The sequence below is a fragment of the Acipenser ruthenus genome, chromosome 54 (genome assembly GCF_902713425.1).
Source record: "Acipenser ruthenus chromosome 54, fAciRut3.2 maternal haplotype, whole genome shotgun sequence".
In the NCBI taxonomy this organism is placed as follows: Eukaryota; Metazoa; Chordata; class Actinopteri; order Acipenseriformes; family Acipenseridae; genus Acipenser; species Acipenser ruthenus.
The window spans coordinates 6,717,768-6,732,459 of NC_081242.1; the positions used below are offsets into that span (position 1 = coordinate 6,717,768).

The following is a 14,692-nucleotide window of genomic DNA, read 5'->3' on the forward strand; positions in this document are numbered from 1 at the left end:
GTACAAAGTTATGTGTTCCGTTATTCTAAAACAGGGCTCTACCATGCTTAATAATAGTCAGTTGATGATAATAAAGTTATGTATTTTAAATCTCTAAACATGGGAAATGTGGCTGCAAAGTAGCAATGAAGCAGTGAGGTGTATGTGATGTTAGATTTGAGGATTACGAAAAGGATTGCTAGGAATGGACTCCTTAGACATGAACACAACTGCTCTCAACGGCCTCCGTTCACCAGCTGGAATTCACAAGCACCAAACTGGAAACACAAAGAATAGAAACCCCAAATGAAGGAGAAGCTCTTACCTGCCCCGTTCAGTTTGTAGTCACTCTTGCAGAATGCTTCAGCTGCACATGGACTCGAAGTACAGGAACTTTCATCGGTTGTTTCAGCACATTTGAAGCAAATCAATTTATCTGTAAAACAAGCAAGACCTAGTTTAAACAATACATTTGAGTAAGTAGGGGGCTTGGTGGTCCAGTGGTTAAAGATTCAATCCCAGCTCAACCATCGTGTCAAGCTGAGTGTGTGAGACCCTGAGCAAGTCTCTTAACCTCCTTGTGCTCCGTCCCTCGGATGAGACGTTAAACAAACGAGGTCCGATTGGAAGTGACTGCAGCAGCAGTTGTTGAGTCGCTTTGGATAAAAACATCTGTTAAATAACTAATTCATAATAATATAGAGCTATAAATATGTTTATAAAGATGAAAGTCTTAACAGGCACACATGGTTCCTTTCCTCTTATAAAGAATATCTTCAATCTCTATATCAGTTTAAAAATAAAACTACTTAATACATAAAACTTACAGACCCTACAACCGAATCCATTACACTACAACACTCAATGGTGTGAAATTTAGAAAGAATCACATAAATATCTTAAGTACAAATGGCTTCAAATCCCATTTACTAAGAAGCAAGTGTAAATGCTCCCCATCAGGTAAGAGAATAATTAATGGTACCGTTTATTAATAACTATGTATTAATCTGACATTCTAGTGCATGCATTTCATTGGGGATTATCTGTGGTAATGGTACTTGAAAATTGAGGGAGCTCTTCATTCTGTTTTTTTTTTTTTTATTTACAGCATTTAATCAACATTTTAAATAATTGCCATTTGACAGATAAAAGTGCTTTCATAGTTGTTTTAAGCAAGGTGTAAAAAAAAGTACTGACTGCTCTGTTTATATATGTACGTTTTACAATAAATATATATGCAGTCAAAAAAAATGTATTATAACACCTGTAGTTTTAATTTTATAAACAATATTACAATAGTATCTGTATTACCGTTACACAGTTCTCCCTCACAGCACTCATCTCGCGGGAAAGCTGTTGTTACAGTACAAGTTGATGCACATCCCTTGCTGACGGTGACACCTATCAATGAATGCAAAAAGAAAGTTAGTCATAATTCTATAACTATTATCTCATCAATTGACACAGGCCTTTGTTACTCTTGCCATTTCAAACATTGTATTAGAGAATAAAAACAATGTGAAGCCTGTAATAAAAAGTATTTTAGCTTGGATTTGTAGGTGGAGGTACATTTTCAAAACAGCCCTGATTGTAGAGATACATTTATCTGGCTTGAATACTATTGTTAGCTGATTGAATGGTGACTTAAATGTGGGAAACATTAGTGCAATGTAAACTTGTCTCTTGTGATGACTGCAAATATGTTCTTGTCCTTATTTAGAAAGAAGCTGCTGGAAAAATCTATGTTAATCCCAACACTAAGTAGGAATGTACGAGAGAAAGAGAAGCCAGTTAAACTTGTTATAGTCAGAGAAACCCGGCCCTTCGGGATCATTACTTACCAGTTCCAGTTAGTTTGTAAGTGGTTTTACAGAACTTGTCACCATACCCACAGACTGTTATATCTTTACAATTAGATTCATCTGTCAAGTCAGTGCAGGTGTAGCATTTCAAGAGGTCCACTGCAAAACAAGCCAGGGAGAGCCAATGAATAAGGAAGGAGAGGCTGGGCTACGGCTGGCTCAACATACACATACCTGATAGTGTTTCAACACGTTTATCAATCTCTTCATAATGAAACATTGATAAAGTCCTATTGATAAAACATTACTGTCTACCTGACATTTGTAAATGTGAACATTTCAGTGCTCCCCTTATCATTGACTGTTACCCAGCCCATCTCATCTCAGTATCTCTGCTAAAAGCCTAACCCGGATGCAGCTGAGTTATAACTATTAACTTGAACGATAACTATTTTTTAGCAATCTCTTTCTGCAATGAGATCCCATTTACCAGGGTGAAGTTGTGTGACTACACAAAGAGACAGTGTAGTGCAAGGATTCAATAAGGTTTCTAGTTTGAGCGAGAGCAGCTACACTGGAGGATGATTACAGCCCTTTTATTTTTTATTTTATTTCTGATTCCCGTTGTTTTGTTTGTTTGCCTCCAGGTGGTGTTTTGTTAAAGTTCTCCAGTTAGAACATGTGAACATGTGACCAATCAGTGTGCCGCCTCAGTGACTGCCATTGTATAATTAACAATAACGTTAGCATTACCGTTACACTGAGATGTACCGCAGCACTTCACAGTAGCGGATGGTGTGCAAGCCTCAGCACATGCCTTTGATACTGGAACATCTATAAAAGTAATACAACAAACAAGATTCAGCACCAGACACCCTTAGCAATCAATTGACATTGAATGTATTCTCATTGTCAAGGGGGTCCTGGAAGGCACAACACCACTGCATGTAATGTATGTAAATATAGATCTCAATACCACCATCGTATGAACTCTTTATTAATCTCACAGGTGATTCCCACAGCCTGGGTGATATATCAACCCCTTATTAAAATACAGTGCAAAAAGGTCTGTGATAAAGTGCCATATAGAGCAAATTACAGGTCTGGAAAACCACAGTTAACTATTGTATTAATTTTATTGTTTATAAGTCAACTCAGAGTGTAATCATGAACCTGCAACCTTCAAGACTCTCACTGTACTTCACAAATACCACAACATACATTTACTATGGAGTGGACCCACAGGCCCTTGTCCTTTAAATGAGCAAAAGAGGAACGAGCTGGTGACAGAGACACAGGTATCAGTCACCTTTCCCCTTGTGATCCAGCTTACCTGGTGCAGTGAGGGTATAAGTGCTCTGACATAGTTTGTCAGCTGCAGCGCAGGCTGTTGCTGCACATTTTGGTTCGTCAGCTTCATTAGTACAAGTGTTGCAACTCAAGGCATTTCCTGAAAGTCAAACACAGGGGTTTAATGAATCGGTCTCCAGCAGCTCATTGCACTGCCATCCAGAATCAAAGGCATGGAGGGCTATTCAACTGAGCTAAACTGTGGTCGATCTGTAATGGCTAATTAAACTAGGAACCTGATGCTTTGTGTGGCAAGATTAAGAAAGTCAAACCTCTTCCTGTAGAAATAACTATGTGAGCGAGGAGAAGGGCTGTCTTCGTGATACAAACGAAGAGAGGATTTAGGGATTAGATCACTTGAATATTAATTTTAAACAATAAAAAGGGTTAATATAACACTTTAGTAATATTGTGTCCTTGTTTCTCATTTTGTAACATAAACCTACATTGTCTCTCTTCAAAAATGTAATAAAAATATAATTAATAAAACATCCCATGGTGTTTTTAAACTATATACATATCAAAGATTAATGTGAAAATAAAACATACACAAGCAAACCAAAAATGTATCAATTTGGTGGATTTTAAGGCTTGGGTGGAACTGTTTTAACGTTTAATAGCAGCCTTACCATTACAATAGACTGTTTTGCAGCAAGTTGTCCTCACGTTTTTGTCTGCTGTATTGTCAACAGCTTTGCAATCAGCTGCACAGGACTTAGTGACAACAGGCACTCCTGTAAGGTGGAGAAAAGCAAGGTTAGTGGTGACAGAACCAGCTAGTGCCAAATCAGTGATTCTGACAAATCAATAAGCAGGGCATTTATACAGAATCAAATCCTCGGTGACTCTACACTAACATGTACATATTACGGTACCAGCATACTGCTTTTATTTTTCCATGTGGGACAATATTGCATGCTCTTGAAAAAAGAAAGTGTCCACTGAAGGTTAATATGTGAGGCATAAGTTACTGTACAAAGTTATGTGTTCCGTTATTCTAAAACAGGGCTCTACCATGCTTAATAATAGTCAGTTGATGATAATAAAGTTATGTATTTTAAATCTCTAAACATGGGAAATGTGGCTGCAAAGTAGCAATGAAGCAGTGAGGTGTATGTGATGTTAGATTTGAGGATTACGAAAAGGATTGCTAGGAATGGACTCCTTAGACATGAACACAACTGCTCTCAACGGCCTCCGTTCACCAGCTGGAATTCACAAGCACCAAACTGGAAACACAAAGAATAGAAACCCCAAATGAAGGAGAAGCTCTTACCTGCCCCGTTCAGTTTGTAGTCACTCTTGCAGAATGCTTCAGCTGCACATGGACTCGAAGTACAGGAACTTTCATCGGTTGTTTCAGCACATTTGAAGCAAATCAATTTATCTGTAAAACAAGCAAGACCTAGTTTAAACAATACGTTTGAGTAAGTAGGGGGCTTGGTGGTCCAGTGGTTAAAGATTCAATCCCAGCTCAGCCATCGTGTCAAGCTGAGTGTGTGAGACCCTGAGCAAGTCTCTTAACCTCCTTGTGCTCCGTCCCTCGGATGAGACGTTAAACAAACAAGGTTTGATTGGAAGTGACTGCAGCAGCAGTTGTTGAGTCGCTTTGGATAAAAACATCTGTTAAATAACTAATTCATAATAATATAGAGCTATAAATATGTTTATAAAGATGAAAGTCTTAACAGGCACACATGGTTCCTTTCCTCTTATAAAGAATATCTTCAATCTCTATATCAGTTTAAAAATAAAACTACTTAATACATAAAACTTACAGACCCTACAACCGAATCCATTACACTACAACACTCAATGGTGTGAAATTTAGAAAGAATCACATAAATATCTTAAGTACAAATGGCTTCAAATCCCATTTACTAAGAAGCAAGTGTAAATGCTCCCCATCAGGTAAGAGAATAATTAATGGTACCGTTTATTAATAACTATGTATTAATCTGACATTCTAGTGCATGCATTTCATTGGGGATTATCTGTGGTAATGGTACTTGAAAATTGAGGGAGCTCTTCATTCTGTTTTTTTTTTTTTTATTTACAGCATTTAATCAACATTTTAAATAATTGCCATTTGACAGATAAAAGTGCTTTCATAGTTGTTTTAAGCAACGTGTAAAAAAAAGTACTGACTGCTCTGTTTATATATGTACGTTTTACAATAAATATATATGCAGTCAAAAAAAATGTATTAGAACACCTGTAGTTTTAATTTTATAAACAATATTACAATAGTATCTGTATTACCGTTACACAGTTCTCCCTCACAGCACTCATCTCGCGGGAAAGCTGTTGTTACAGTACAAGTTGATGCACATCCCTTGCTGACGGTGACAACTATCAATGAATGCAAAAAGAAAGTTAGTCATAATTCTATAACTATTATCTCATCAATTGACACAGGCCTTTGTTACTCTTGCCATTTCAAACATTGTATTAGAGAATAAAAACAATGTGAAGCCTGTAATAAAAAGTATTTTAGCTTGGATTTGTAGGTGGAGGTACATTTTCAAAACAGCCCTGATTGTAGAGATACATTTATCTGGCTTGAATACTATTGTTAGCTGATTGAATGGTGACTTAAATGTGGGAAACATTAGTGCAATGTAAACTTGTCTCTTGTGATGACTGCAAATATGTTCTTGTCCTTATTTAGAAAGAAGCTGCTGGAAAAATCTATGTTAATCCCAACACTAAGTAGGAATGTACGAGAGAAAGAGAAGCCAGTTAAACTTGTTATAGTCAGAGAAACCCGGCTCATAGGGATCATTACTTACCAGTTCCAGTTAGTTTGTAAGTGGTTTTACAGAACTTGTCACCATACCCACAGACTGTTATATCTTTACAATTAGATTCATCTGTCAAGTCAGTGCAGGTGTAGCATTTCAAGAGGTCCACTGCAAAACAAGCCAGGGAGAGACAATGAATAAGGAAGGAGAGGCTGGGCTACGGCTGGCTCAATTAGACACATACCTGATAGTGTTTCAACACGTTTATCAATCTCTTCATAATGAAACATTGATAAAGTCCTATTGATAAAACATTACTGTCTACTTGACATTTGTAAATGTGAACATTTCACTGCTCCCCTTATCATTGACTGTTACCCAGCCCATCTCATCTCAGTATCTCTGCTAAAAGCCTAACCCGGATGCAGCTGAGTTATAACTATTAACTTGAACGATAACTATTTTTTAGCAATCTCTTTCTGCAATGAGATCCCATTTACCAGGGTGAAGTTGTGTGACTACACAAAGAGACAGTGTAGTGCAAGGATTCAATAAGGTTTCTAGTTTGAGCGAGAGCAGCTACACTGGAGGATGATTACAGCCCTTTTATTTTTTATTTTATTTCTGATTCCCGTTGTTTTGTTTGTTTGCCTCCAGGTGGTGTTTTGTTAAAGTTCTCCAGTTAGAACATGTGAACATGTGACCAATCAGTGTGCCGCCTCAGTGACTGCCATTGTATAATTAACAATAACGTTAGCATTACCGTTACACTGAGATGTACCGCAGCACTTCACAGTAGCGGATGGTGTGCAAGCCTCAGCACATGCCTTTGATACTGGAACATCTATAAAAGTAATACAACAAACAAGATTCAGCACCAGACACCCTTAGCAATCAATTGACATTGAATGTATTCTCATTGTCAAGGGGGTCCTGGAAGGCACAACACCACTGCATGTAATGTATGTAAATATAGATCTCAATACCACCATCGTATGAACTCTTTATTAATCTCACAGGTGATTCCCACAGCCTGGGTGATATATCAACCCCTTATTAAAATACAGTGCAAAAAGGTCTGTGATAAAGTGCCATATAGAGCAAATTACAGGTCTGGAAAACCACAGTTAACTATTGTATTAATTTTATTGTTTATAAGTCAACTCAGAGTGTAATCATGAACCTGCAACCTTCAAGACTCTCACTGTACTTCACAAATACCACAACATACATTTACTATGGAGTGGACCCACAGGCCCTTGTCCTTTAAATGTGCAAAAGAGGAACGAGCTGGTGACAGAGACACAGGTATCAGTCACCTTTCCCCTTGTGATCCAGCTTACCTGGTGCAGTGAGGGTATAAGTGCTCTGACATAGTTTGTCAGCTGCAGCGCAGGCTGTTGCTGCACATTTTGGTTCGTCAGCTTCATTAGTACAAGTGTTGCAACTCAAGGCATTTCCTGAAAGTCAAACACAGGGGTTTAATGAATCGGTCTCCAGCAGCTCATTGCACTGCCATCCAGAATCAAAGGCATGGAGGGCTATTCAATTGAGCTAAACTGTGGTCGATCTGTAATGGCTAATTAAACTAGGAACCTGATGCTTTGTGTGGCAAGATTAAGAAAGTCAAACCTCTTCCTGTAGAAATAACTATGTGAGCGAGGAGAAGGGCTGTCTTCGTGATACAAACGAAGAGAGGATTTAGGGATTAGATCACTTGAATATTAATTTTAAACAATAAAAAGGGTTAATATAACACTTTAGTAATATTGTGTCCTTGTTTCTCATTTTGTAACATAAACCTACATTGTCTCTCTTCAAAAATGTAATAAAAATATAATTAATAAAACATCCCATGGTGTTTTTAAACTATATACATATCAAAGATTAATGTGAAAATAAAACATACACAAGCAAACCAAAAATGTATCAATTTGGTGGATTTTAAGGCTTGGGTGGAACTGTTTTAACGTTTAATAGCAGCCTTACCATTACAATAGCCTGTTTTGCAGCAAGTTGTCCTCACGTTTTTGTCTGCTGTATTGTCAACAGCTTTGCAATCAGCTGCACAGGACTTAGTGACAACAGGCACTCCTGTAAGGTGGAGAAAAGCAAGGTTAGTGGTGACAGAACCAGCTAGTGCCAAATCAGTGATTCTGACAAATCAATAAGCAGGGCATTTATACAGAATCAAATCCTCGGTGACTCTACACTAACATGTACATATTACGGTACCAGCATACTGCTTTTATTTTTCCATGTGGGACAATATTGCATGCTCTTGAAAAAAGAAAGTGTCCACTGAAGGTTAATATGTGAGGCATAAGTTACTGTACAAAGTTATGTGTTCCGTTATTCTAAAACAGGGCTCTACCATGCTTAATAATAGTCAGTTGATGATAATAAAGTTATGTATTTTAAATCTCTAAACATGGGAAATGTGGCTGCAAAGTAGCAATGAAGCAGTGAGGTGTATGTGATGTTAGATTTGAGGATTACGAAAAGGATTGCTAGGAATGGACTCCTTAGACATGAACACAACTGCTCTCAACGGCCTCCGTTCACCAGCTGGAATTCACAAGCACCAAACTGGAAACACAAAGAATAGAAACCCCAAATGAAGGAGAAGCTCTTACCTGCCCCGTTCAGTTTGTAGTCACTCTTGCAGAATGCTTCAGCTGCACATGGACTCGAAGTACAGGAACTTTCATCGGTTGTTTCAGCACATTTGAAGCAAATCAATTTATCTGTAAAACAAGCAAGACCTAGTTTAAACAATACATTTGAGTAAGTAGGGGGCTTGGTGGTCCAGTGGTTAAAGATTCAATCCCAGCTCAACCATCGTGTCAAGCTGAGTGTGTGAGACCCTGAGCAAGTCTCTTAACCTCCTTGTGCTCCGTCCCTCGGATGAGACGTTAAACAAACGAGGTCCGATTGGAAGTGACTGCAGCAGCAGTTGTTGAGTCGCTTTGGATAAAAACATCTGTTAAATAACTAATTCATAATAATATAGAGCTATAAATATGTTTATAAAGATGAAAGTCTTAACAGGCACACATGGTTCCTTTCCTCTTATAAAGAATATCTTCAATCTCTATATCAGTTTAAAAATAAAACTACTTAATACATAAAACTTACAGACCCTACAACCGAATCCATTACACTACAACACTCAATGGTGTGAAATTTAGAAAGAATCACATAAATATCTTAAGTACAAATGGCTTCAAATCCCATTTACTAAGAAGCAAGTGTAAATGCTCCCCATCAGGTAAGAGAATAATTAATGGTACCGTTTATTAATAACTATGTATTAATCTGACATTCTAGTGCATGCATTTCATTGGGGATTATCTGTGGTAATGGTACTTGAAAATTGAGGGAGCTCTTCATTCTGTTTTTTTTTTTTTTATTTACAGCATTTAATCAACATTTTAAATAATTGCCATTTGACAGATAAAAGTGCTTTCATAGTTGTTTTAAGCAACGTGTAAAAAAAAGTACTGACTGCTCTGTTTATATATGTACGTTTTACAATAAATATATATGCTGTCAAAAAAAATGTATTTGAACACCTGTAGTTTTGATTTTATTAACAATATTACAATAGTATCTGTATTACCGTTACAGAGTTCTCCCTCACAGCACTCATCTCGCGGGAAAGCTGTTGTTACAGTACAAGTTGATGCACATCCCTTGCTGACGGTGACAACTATCAATGAATGCAAAAAGAAAGTTAGTCATAATTCTATAACTATTATCTCATCAATTGACACAGGCCTTTGTTACTCTTGCCATTTCAAACATTGTATTAGAGAATAAAAACAATGTGAAGCCTGTAATAAAAAGTATTTTAGCTTGGATTTGTAGGTGGAGGTACATTTTCAAAACAGCCCTGATTGTAGAGATACATTTATCTGGCTTGAATACTATTGTTAGCTGATTGAATGGTGACTTAAATGTGGGAAACATTAGTGCAATGTAAACTTGTCTCTTGTGATGACTGCAAATATGTTCTTGTCCTTATTTAGAAAGAAGCTGCTGGAAAAATCTATGTTAATCCCAACACTAAGTAGGAATGTACGAGAGAAAGAGAAGCCAGTTAAACTTGTTATAGTCAGAGAAACCCGGCCCTTCGGGATCATTACTTACCAGTTCCAGTTAGTTTGTAAGTGGTTTTACAGAACTTGTCACCATACCCACAGACTGTTATATCTTTACAATTAGATTCATCTGTCAAGTCAGTGCAGGTGTAGCATTTCAAGAGGTCCACTGCAAAACAAGCCAGGGAGAGCCAATGAATAAGGAAGGAGAGGCTGGGCTACGGCTGGCTCAATTAGACACATACCTGATAGTGTTTCAACACGTTTATCAATCTCTTCATAATGAAACATTGATGAAGTCTTATTGATAAAACATTACTGTCTACCTGACATTTGTAAATGTGAACATTTCACTGCTCCCCTTATCATTGACTGTTACCCAGCCCATCTCATCTCAGTATCTCTGCTAAAAGCCTAACCCGGATGCAGCTGAGTTATAACTATTAACTTGAACGATAACTATTTTTTAGCAATCTCTTTCTGCAATGAGATCCCATTTACCAGGGTGAAGTTGTGTGACTACACAAAGAGACAGTGTAGTGCAAGGATTCAATAAGGTTTCTAGTTTGAGCGAGAGCAGCTACACTGGAGGATGATTACAGCCCTTTTATTTTTTATTTTATTTCTGATTCCCGTTGTTTTGTTTGTTTGCCTCCAGGTGGTGTTTTGTTAAAGTTCTCCAGTTAGAACATGTGAACATGTGACCAATCAGTGTGCCGCCTCAGTGACTGCCATTGTATAATTAACAATAACGTTAGCATTACCGTTACACTGAGATGTACCGCAGCACTTCACAGTAGCGGATGGTGTGCAAGCCTCAGCACATGCCTTTGATACTGGAACATCTATAAAAGTAATACAACAAACAAGATTCAGCACCAGACACCCTTAGCAATCAATTGACATTGAATGTATTCTCATTGTCAAGGGGGTCCTGGAAGGCACAACACCACTGCATGTAATGTATGTAAATATAGATCTCAATACCACCATCGTATGAACTCTTTATTAATCTCACAGGTGATTCCCACAGCCTGGGTGATATATCAACCCCTTATTAAAATACAGTGCAAAAAGGTCTGTGATAAAGTGCCATATAGAGCAAATTACAGGTCTGGAAAACCACAGTTAACTATTGTATTAATTTTATTGTTTATAAGTCAACTCAGAGTGTCATCATGAACCTGCAACCTTCAAGACTCTCACTGTACTTCACAAATACCACAACATACATTTACTATGGAGTGGACCCACAGGCCCTTGTCCTTTAAATGTGCAAAAGAGGAACGAGCTGGTGACAGAGACACAGGTATCAGTCACCTTTCCCCTTGTGATCCAGCTTACCTGGTGCAGTGAGGGTATAAGTGCTCTGACATAGTTTGTCAGCTGCAGCGCAGGCTGTTGCTGCACATTTTGGTTCGTCAGCTTCATTAGTACAAGTGTTGCAACTCAAGGCATTTCCTGAAAGTCAAACACAGGGGTTTAATGAATCGGTCTCCAGCAGCTCATTGCACTGCCATCCAGAATCAAAGGCATGGAGGGCTATTCAACTGAGCTAAACTGTGGTCGATCTGTAATGGCTAATTAAACTAGGAACCTGATGCTTTGTGTGGCAAGATTAAGAAAGTCAAACCTCTTCCTGTAGAAATAACTATGTGAGCGAGGAGAAGGGCTGTCTTCGTGATACAAACGAAGAGAGGATTTAGGGATTAGATCACTTGAATATTAATTTTAAACAATAAAAAGGGTTAATATAACACTTTAGTAATATTGTGTCCTTGTTTCTCATTTTGTAACATAAACCTACATTGTCTCTCTTCAAAAATGTAATAAAAATATAATTAATAAAACATCCCATGGTGTTTTTAAACTATATACATATCAAAGATTAATGTGAAAATAAAACATACACAAGCAAACCAAAAATGTATCAATTTGGTGGATTTTAAGGCTTGGGTGGAACTGTTTTAACGTTTAATAGCAGCCTTACCATTACAATAGCCTGTTTTGCAGCAAGTTGTCCTCACGTTTTTGTCTGCTGTATTGTCAACAGCTTTGCAATCAGCTGCACAGGACTTAGTGACAACAGGCACTCCTGTAAGGTGGAGAAAAGCAAGGTTAGTGGTGACAGAACCAGCTAGTGCCAAATCAGTGATTCTGACAAATCAATAAGCAGGGCATTTATACAGAATCAAATCCTCGGTGACTCTACACTAACATGTACATATTACGGTACCAGCATACTGCTTTTATTTTTCCATGTGGGACAATATTGCATGCTCTTGAAAAAAGAAAGTGTCCACTGAAGGTTAATATGTGAGGCATAAGTTACTGTACAAAGTTATGTGTTCCGTTATTCTAAAACAGGGCTCTACCATGCTTAATAATAGTCAGTTGATGATAATAAAGTTATGTATTTTAAATCTCTAAACATGGGAAATGTGGCTGCAAAGTAGCAATGAAGCAGTGAGGTGTATGTGATGTTAGATTTGAGGATTACGAAAAGGATTGCTAGGAATGGACTCCTTAGACATGAACACAACTGCTCTCAACGGCCTCCGTTCACCAGCTGGAATTCACAAGCACCAAACTGGAAACACAAAGAATAGAAACCCCAAATGAAGGAGAAGCTCTTACCTGCCCCGTTCAGTTTGTAGTCACTCTTGCAGAATGCTTCAGCTGCACATGGACTCGAAGTACAGGAACTTTCATCGGTTGTTTCAGCACATTTGAAGCAAATCAATTTATCTGTAAAACAAGCAAGACCTAGTTTAAACAATACATTTGAGTAAGTAGGGGGCTTGGTGGTCCAGTGGTTAAAGATTCAATCCCAGCTCAACCATCGTGTCAAGCTGAGTGTGTGAGACCCTGAGCAAGTCTCTTAACCTCCTTGTGCTCCGTCCCTCGGATGAGACGTTAAACAAACGAGGTCCGATTGGAAGTGACTGCAGCAGCAGTTGTTGAGTCGCTTTGGATAAAAACATCTGTTAAATAACTAATTCATAATAATATAGAGCTATAAATATGTTTATAAAGATGAAAGTCTTAACAGGCACACATGGTTCCTTTCCTCTTATAAAGAATATCTTCAATCTCTATATCAGTTTAAAAATAAAACTACTTAATACATAAAACTTACAGACCCTACAACCGAATCCATTACACTACAACACTCAATGGTGTGAAATTTAGAAAGAATCACATAAATATCTTAAGTACAAATGGCTTCAAATCCCATTTACTAAGAAGCAAGTGTAAATGCTCCCCATCAGGTAAGAGAATAATTAATGGTACCGTTTATTAATAACTATGTATTAATCTGACATTCTAGTGCATGCATTTCATTGGGGATTATCTGTGGTAATGGTACTTGAAAATTGAGGGAGCTCTTCATTCTGTTTTTTTTTTTTTTATTTACAGCATTTAATCAACATTTTAAATAATTGCCATTTGACAGATAAAAGTGCTTTCATAGTTGTTTTAAGCAAGGTGTAAAAAAAAGTACTGACTGCTCTGTTTATATATGTACGTTTTACAATAAATATATATGCAGTCAAAAAAAATGTATTAGAACACCTGTAGTTTTAATTTTATAAACAATATTACAATAGTATCTGTATTACCGTTACACAGTTCTCCCTCACAGCACTCATCTCGCGGGAAAGCTGTTGTTACAGTACAAGTTGATGCACATCCCTTGCTGACGGTGACAACTATCAATGAATGCAAAAAGAAAGTTAGTCATAATTCTATAACTATTATCTCATCAATTGACACAGGCCTTTGTTACTCTTGCCATTTCAAACATTGTATTAGAGAATAAAAACAATGTGAAGCCTGTAATAAAAAGTATTTTAGCTTGGATTTGTAGGTGGAGGTACATTTTCAAAACAGCCCTGATTGTAGAGATACATTTATCTGGCTTGAATACTATTGTTAGCTGATTGAATGGTGACTTAAATGTGGGAAACATTAGTGCAATGTAAACTTGTCTCTTGTGATGACTGCAAATATGTTCTTGTCCTTATTTAGAAAGAAGCTGCTGGAAAAATCTATGTTAATCCCAACACTAAGTAGGAATGTACGAGAGAAAGAGAAGCCAGTTAAACTTGTTATAGTCAGAGAAACCCGGCCCTTCGGGATCATTACTTACCAGTTCCAGTTAGTTTGTAAGTGGTTTTACAGAACTTGTCACCATACCCACAGACTGTTATATCTTTACAATTAGATTCATCTGTCAAGTCAGTGCAGGTGTAGCATTTCAAGAGGTCCACTGCAAAACAAGCCAGGGAGAGCCAATGAATAAGGAAGGAGAGGCTGGGCTACGGCTGGCTCAATTAGACACATACCTGATAGTGTTTCAATACGTTTATCAATCTCTTCATAATGAAACATTGATAAAGTCTTATTGATAAAACATTACTGTCTACCTGACATTTGTAAATGTGAACATTTCAGTGCTCCCCTTATCATTGACTGTTACCCAGCCCATCTCATCTCAGTATCTCTGCTAAAAGCCTAACCCGGATGCAGCTGAGTTATAACTATTAACTTGAACGATAACTATTTTTTAGCAATCTCTTTCTGCAATGAGATCCCATTTACCAGGGTGAAGTTGTGTGACTACACAAAGAGACAGTGTAGTGCAAGGATTCAATAAGGTTTCTAGTTTGAGCGAGAGCAGCTACACTGGAGGATGATTACAGCCCTTTTA

General features: G+C 37.6%; 3 long non-coding RNA genes across 3 annotated transcripts; all 3 read right to left on the minus strand.

Moving 5' to 3' along the window:
• Positions 1–3,120: 3,120 nt before the first annotated feature.
• Positions 3,121–6,055, minus strand: LOC131723296 (uncharacterized). The gene is made up of 4 exons (XR_009320215.1): positions 5,924–6,055; positions 5,394–5,483; positions 3,761–4,518; positions 3,121–3,231 (listed from the first exon to the last, which is right to left on the minus strand). It is a non-coding gene; the product is annotated as an uncharacterized LOC131723296 (long non-coding RNA).
• Positions 6,056–8,321: 2,266 nt separating this feature from the next.
• Positions 8,322–10,168, minus strand: LOC131723297 (uncharacterized). Its single transcript, XR_009320216.1, has 3 exons — positions 10,028–10,168; positions 9,498–9,587; positions 8,322–8,622 (listed from the first exon to the last, which is right to left on the minus strand). It is a non-coding gene; the product is annotated as an uncharacterized LOC131723297 (long non-coding RNA).
• Positions 10,169–12,449: 2,281 nt separating this feature from the next.
• Positions 12,450–14,271, minus strand: LOC131723301 (uncharacterized). Its single transcript, XR_009320217.1, has 3 exons — positions 14,132–14,271; positions 13,602–13,691; positions 12,450–12,726 (listed from the first exon to the last, which is right to left on the minus strand). It is a non-coding gene; the product is annotated as an uncharacterized LOC131723301 (long non-coding RNA).
• Between the last annotated feature and the right edge of the window lie 421 nt (positions 14,272–14,692).